This window comes from Chiloscyllium punctatum, unplaced genomic scaffold, assembly GCF_047496795.1.
Source record: "Chiloscyllium punctatum isolate Juve2018m unplaced genomic scaffold, sChiPun1.3 scaffold_202, whole genome shotgun sequence".
Taxonomy (NCBI): Eukaryota; Metazoa; Chordata; class Chondrichthyes; order Orectolobiformes; family Hemiscylliidae; genus Chiloscyllium; species Chiloscyllium punctatum.
In genome coordinates, this window is record NW_027309936.1 from 211,053 (window position 1) to 217,052 (window position 6,000).

General features: G+C 43.7%; 1 long non-coding RNA gene across 6 annotated transcripts in view; it reads right to left on the reverse strand.

Annotated features, from left to right (window-relative positions):
• LOC140471917 (uncharacterized) overlaps nt 1–4,393 on the reverse strand; it is a 55,812-nt gene extending 51,419 nt beyond the window's left edge. For 5 of the 6 annotated variants that reach the window (XR_011957279.1, XR_011957278.1, XR_011957273.1 and 2 more), the window contains exons 1-3: nt 4,308–4,393; nt 3,562–3,669; nt 744–826 (exon numbers count right to left, since the gene is read on the reverse strand). This is a non-coding gene — a long non-coding RNA (uncharacterized lncRNA). The remainder of the gene's footprint in view (nt 1–743; nt 827–3,561; nt 3,670–4,307) is intronic. The other variant, XR_011957282.1, reaches the window with a different exon arrangement.
• Between the last annotated feature and the right edge of the window lie 1,607 nt (nt 4,394–6,000).

Below are 6,000 nucleotides of genomic sequence, written 5' to 3' on the forward strand. Positions count from 1 at the left end.
CAATGGGTTTAACCATGACAATGTTTCATTGGAGGAAACTGCAGCTAATTCAGTAGTGGGAATGTGATAAGCAGTTTGATAATTGAGTAACAGTGGAGTAATGGAGAGGGATGATGGGGAGGGCGAGCTGGGCATCGTCCGTGTACATGTCAAACCTAACACAGTGTTTTTGGATGATATCACCTCCTGGCACAATGTACGTGAGATACAGGAGAGACCAAGGATAGATCGTTAAGGGACACCAAATGCAAGGAATTCAGAAAGGAAAAGGAGAGTGGAGATGGAGCAGGATTTTCCAACAATGGTGAGGTCAAATATTAGTTTTTCACAGAATGGGAGAGAAGGACATAACCAAAAAAAGACCAACAGACAGAACAAGGAACAATATCTATGAATTGGCAAAGGGGAGTGATGAGGCGGCAGCAGAGGAAAGAGAGTTGGAAAGGGAGTTTAGCGAGATTAGGGTAAAGGGTCAAGGTGAGCTCTGATAAGGCTTGACAAGACACTGGAGAAAGATGTAGGTTTCGGACAAAAACCAGGAACACCACGTGAGGCAGTTTGACTCAGTGGGCTAGTGGGAGGGAGAGAAGCAGCAGATCGGATTATCTCAGTCTTAGTGACAGAGAAACTCCATGTGCTCCTCACTCGTTGTTGGAGGGGAGGATGGAGGAGACAGGATGATGGGCAGTGTTTCACAAAGAAACAAAACCAGGGTTAGTGATATTTAAAATGAGTGAACAAACCTGATGTATTTAGGTTTTATCCAGAATATTAAAACAAACGACTGAAGTCCTGATTCGAATCCCATCTTGGCAGATGGTGGAATCTGAATTCAAGAAAAAAAAACAACGTATTAGGAATCTCCTGATCTCCATGAAACAATTGTCAATGGCGAAACAAATCCTGCCAACCTGACAGCAGCCCAGCCAGCTACTCACTGTACTGATCACTGCAAAGTCTCAACACAGGAATGAAACTGGATGGACCAGTTGGCAACTAACACAGCACCAGAAAATACAACCACAGAATCAGCCCTCTCGATGGTGCAACGTCCTCCTCACTAACATATGGTTTTTGGTGCCAAAATGTGCCGAGCTGTCTCACAGACTAGTCAAGGTACAGCCTGACATAGTCATACACATGGAATCATCCCTGACAAAGATAACCAGACACCACCATCACCATCCCTAGATATCGAGAGTGTGGTGCTGGAAAAGCACAACAGTCAGGCAGCATCCGAGGAGAAGGAGAATCGACGTTTCGAGCCTAAGCCCTTCATCAGCCTGACCTGTTGCGCTTTTCCAGCACCAGACTCTTGACTCTGATCTCCAGCATCTGCAGTCTTCACTTTCTCCTGAAATCTCTGGATATGTCCTGTCCCACCGGCAGGACAGACCAGGCAGAGGTGGTGGCACAGTGGTGTACAGACAGGGAGGATTTACCCTGGGACCACTCAGCATTGGCTCCGGACACCAGGAAATCTCATGGCTCCTGTTGATTACCACGTCCCGTCCTCCCTTGGCTGATGGATCACTTCTGCTTCATGTTGAACAACATTTGGAGGAAGCACTGAGGCAATAAAATGGTGTCAAACGTACTCTGGGTACAGGATTTCTATATCCACAATCGAGACTAGCTCTGCAACAGAATTACTGACTGAGCTGCAGGTCCTAAAGGATATAGCTGCTCAACTGAGTCTACAGCGGGTGGTGAGGGAACCAACAAGAGGGAAAAACAAGAGTGATCTCATTGTTATGAATTGACCAGCGGCAGATACATCTGGCCATGACAGTATCAGTAAGCGCGACCATCACACATTCCTTTTGGAGACACAAGACTTGGCTTAAAGTTGAGAAAAACCTCCATTGTGTTGAATGACACTATCACCGTTCTAAATGGGACAGACTTCGAAGAGATGGACGATCTCAAACTGGGTATCTCTGAGGCACTATTGGACATCAACAGCAGCAGAACTGTAATCTGTAATCTCATGGCTTTGTAAATCCTGCACTCACCCATCACAATGTACAGGAAAGGAGGGCATGCCATGAGCAGCACCAGGCAGACCTAAAAATGAAGTGCCAACCTGTTGAAGCTATCAAACAGGACTATCTGCACATCAAACAGCATCAGCAGCAAATGATAGAGCTAAGTGATCCTACATCCAATGGAACAGATCAGAGCTCTGCAGTTCTGCCACACCCAGTTGTGAACGGTGATGGACAATTAAACAACTCACTGGAGGAAGCATCACAGATATCCCCACCCTTACTGATGGAGGGGCCTCACACACCCATGCACCAGATAAGATGACAGCATTTGCAGCAATCTTCAGCCAGAAGTGCAAAGTGGGATGATCCATCTCAGCCTTCTCCAGTGGTTTCTAACATCACAGATGTGAATTTTCAGCCAGTTCGATTCAGTTTGAATAACATCAAGAAATGGTTAAGTAGTGCAATGGTTACGGGCCCTGCAAATATTCTGGCAATAATACTGATGGCTTGTGCTCCAGAACTTGCCACCCACCAAGTCACGTACCCCTCCAGCACTGGCACCTATCTACAATGTGGAACATTGCCCAGGGATGTTCAACACAAAAACACAGGGCAATCCAACCCAGCCAATTTCCCTCTATCAGTCCACACTCGATCAGCAGTAAAGTGATGAAAGTAGTCATCAACAGGGCAACCAAGCAGCAGCTGCTCAGCAACAGCCAGCTGAGCGACACTCATTTAGGCTCCACCAGGGCCACTCAGTTCCCGATTGTGTTACCGCCCTGATTCACAATCTGGCCACCAGCTGAATCCCAGAGGCGAGGTGAGGGTGACAGCCCAGTCCCACTCCAAGATCACTAATTCTAGCTGATTCCACCCTCATCTCAGCTCATTTACTAAAACTCTCATCCACCTTGTGTTATCTCCAGACTTCATTTTCCAAACACACTCAGGGCCAGCTTCCCACATTCAACCTCACTGTAATATCAAGAAAGTCTAAATTTCTGCTTGTTGATTTATCAAAAGGCTCCTAATTATAATCAACATACAGCCATAGAGAGGTACTGCAAGGAAACAGACCCTTCGGTCCAACCCATCCATGCCGACCAGATACCCCAACCCAATCTAGTCTCACCTGGCCAATATCCCTCAATTTAAAATTCTCACCCTTGATTTAATTCCTGGCTGTGATAATCCCTAGCTCCCTGCACCACACACACTTTGAGACCTCGACAACCTATTTTCTTCGAGACTCCCAACCATTTGTTAATTCATTACTTCACCTGTGTGGCTGTTTCTACAGTTGCTGAAGCAGCATGGTCTGAAATTTGCAGCCAAAACCTCTCAGGTCTGCTTTCCACCTTTAAGACATCCCTCAAAATCTGCTTTTTGACAGTGCTTTTGGTCACCTGACCTAATATCTCCATCTCTGGCGTAATGTCTAAAGTTCTCAATAACATTTTTGTGAAATTATAAGCATGATAATAAAAATACAAACTGTTGTTGATTTGGACATTATTTTCAAATCATCACTGTTGCTGAGTGAATAATCGATAATGCCACTTACCCAACCACATTGTAAGGAGCACCTTCACCACACAAACTGCAGCTGTACAAGAAAGTCAAACATCACCCTCTCCACAAGCAACAGGGCTTTGGCATTAATCACTGGTTTCTGTGGAAGGAGAAACACAGTTGATGTTTCAGGGAGAGCAAAATGGATTACAGGGAATGAAAATGGTGCAGAATTTGATCGTCAGAAATGGAAGGAAAATACACTTGCTTGTTGGAAAAAAGAATTCTTGACTGTCAAAAATATTCAAGAAAAAAGTAATCTGATAATAGAGCAGTACATGGTCAGGGGCTGGGCTGCAGTGAAAAACTCATTTACAAAGGGTCTATAAAAGTAATAATACAGGAGTAAACAGACCAAAAATACACCCATGGTTCGAGATTGAGGAAGCTAGATCGGACAAAGTGGTTATGATGGAGCCCAGAGGTGAATCAGAGCAGTATTGGCTGCTATGATCCCAATGACTCTGTACTAGACAAAAGGCTGCACATGCGCCTTGCTGCACCTTGCCCCCTACAAAGATGGCGGCTCCGAACGTGTCCAGTGAATCGTTGTCCCGAATAAAGATGGCGGCGCTCAATCAGACCTGCAGCCGCGCTGAGGCAACTCTCTATTTACTGCAAACACGGGACTGGGACGTTCAAATTTATGTTTTCCGTCGTGCACAATTTGTTTGTAAAACTTCTCCGCTCATAGCAACACAGTTTTTATCCCATTTCCCTGTTTATTTCTTTCCTTACCGTATCCTTTCTCTCCATAACTTCCCGAGCATTCATTACGGCGACTCTGCGCCGCGCGCAAGGGTGATCACATGGTTTAGTTTAGCTCCGCCCTTCATTCACTTTGATTGGTTGGAGGACCAACCTCCCCTAGGTCCTCCAGATCCGCCCACCGACCTTTCATTGGTCCAGTACTGACATCAATCACCCGCGGGTCATTTGTTGGCTAGAGCATGCGCAGTGCGTCCTGCTTAACTAATATGTTGGGTAATGTGATGGGAGAGTTTACTGAGGGTCAGAATTCCCTTTGTGTGAGCTCTGCAGTAGATTTCCTTTATTCATGGAGGGAATTGCCTTCCCACTCATGACTGTATAGCTGTAATTGATGAATCAATGCCATCTGAATCAGTACATAAACAACTCATTTTCACTGCTTTTCACAACATCTTCTTTCGCACATTGTATCACACTCTTCTTTGAAAACAAAAAAAACATGAAACGGAGCCTCAAGGAGCAGGCGTAGGGCATTCATTCCCTTCAGCTTGTTCCCCCATTCTATCAGATCATGGCTTGGCCAACCCAGACCTCAACACTTCTTTTATGCTTGATCCGCATAGCCCTCAACTGCTCAATATTTCAAAAGTATATCTGCCCTCTTTTAAAATAATTTGAGATAGAATCACAGATTCCCTACTATGTGGAAACAGGCCCTTCAGCCCAACAAGCCAGAACAACCCTCCAAAGAGTAACCCAACCATTCCCCTCCCACATTTAACTTTCACAAGTTTTTGGGCGAGAAAATTCTAGCCATTATCTGAGAAAAAAAATCTTTACTTTTCCTAAAATGAATGTTCCCTTATGTAATGTCCCCTGGTTTGAGACTTCACTGGTGCTAAAAGATCTAGTCAACATCTACCCTGTCAAGCTCCTCAGAATCTTGTTTCCATAAGATCACTTCTGCTTATCTATTCTTGATAGGCCAACCCTTTCGTCCTCAAAGCAGCTAAGTGAATCTTTTTTGAATGGTCTCCGATGTTAGTTTATTCTTTATTAAATATGGGAGCTAACATTGTATACAGTACTCCAAGTGAGGACTCAGCAACAGCCAGTGTGGTTAACCAATCCTCAGTCCATACTAATACATTACGCTGATACCATGAGCTCCTAAATTGTGCAATTAACTTTTATGTAGCACCTTATCATTTACATTTTTAAAATCCAAATACAGAGCATCATTGGATTGCCCTTTATCAGTCCTGCTTGTTCTCTCCTCAATGAACTGTCATAAATTTGTCAAATATAGTTTCTCTTTCACAAAACCCAGTCTACCATGTTTAATGATAAGCTTTTCTAAATATCCTGCAATTTCTTTCTTTAATATTTGACTCTGCAGATTATTTCAGTAAATGTGCTAAGTACGATTCCCCTCTCTTAAATCCATGCAGACTCTGTCCAATCCTGTCTCTGTTCAGTAAGAAATTTGACTGTTCTCCAATATAGTTAGTAAATGTATCTGTATTTATTTTTAAAAACTGATTACTTACAAATGCTGGACCCATGCAATATCAATGAATTAGTGACTCTGAATTGGGGTTATAATTTTTTTTGTTAGTTCCTTTTCATACTGTGTTATGCAGACAGCACCAAGTGATCACTCTTAATTGTGAGGAACTTTGAAAATAATATATTTTAAAAATGACATCCCAAAATGCTG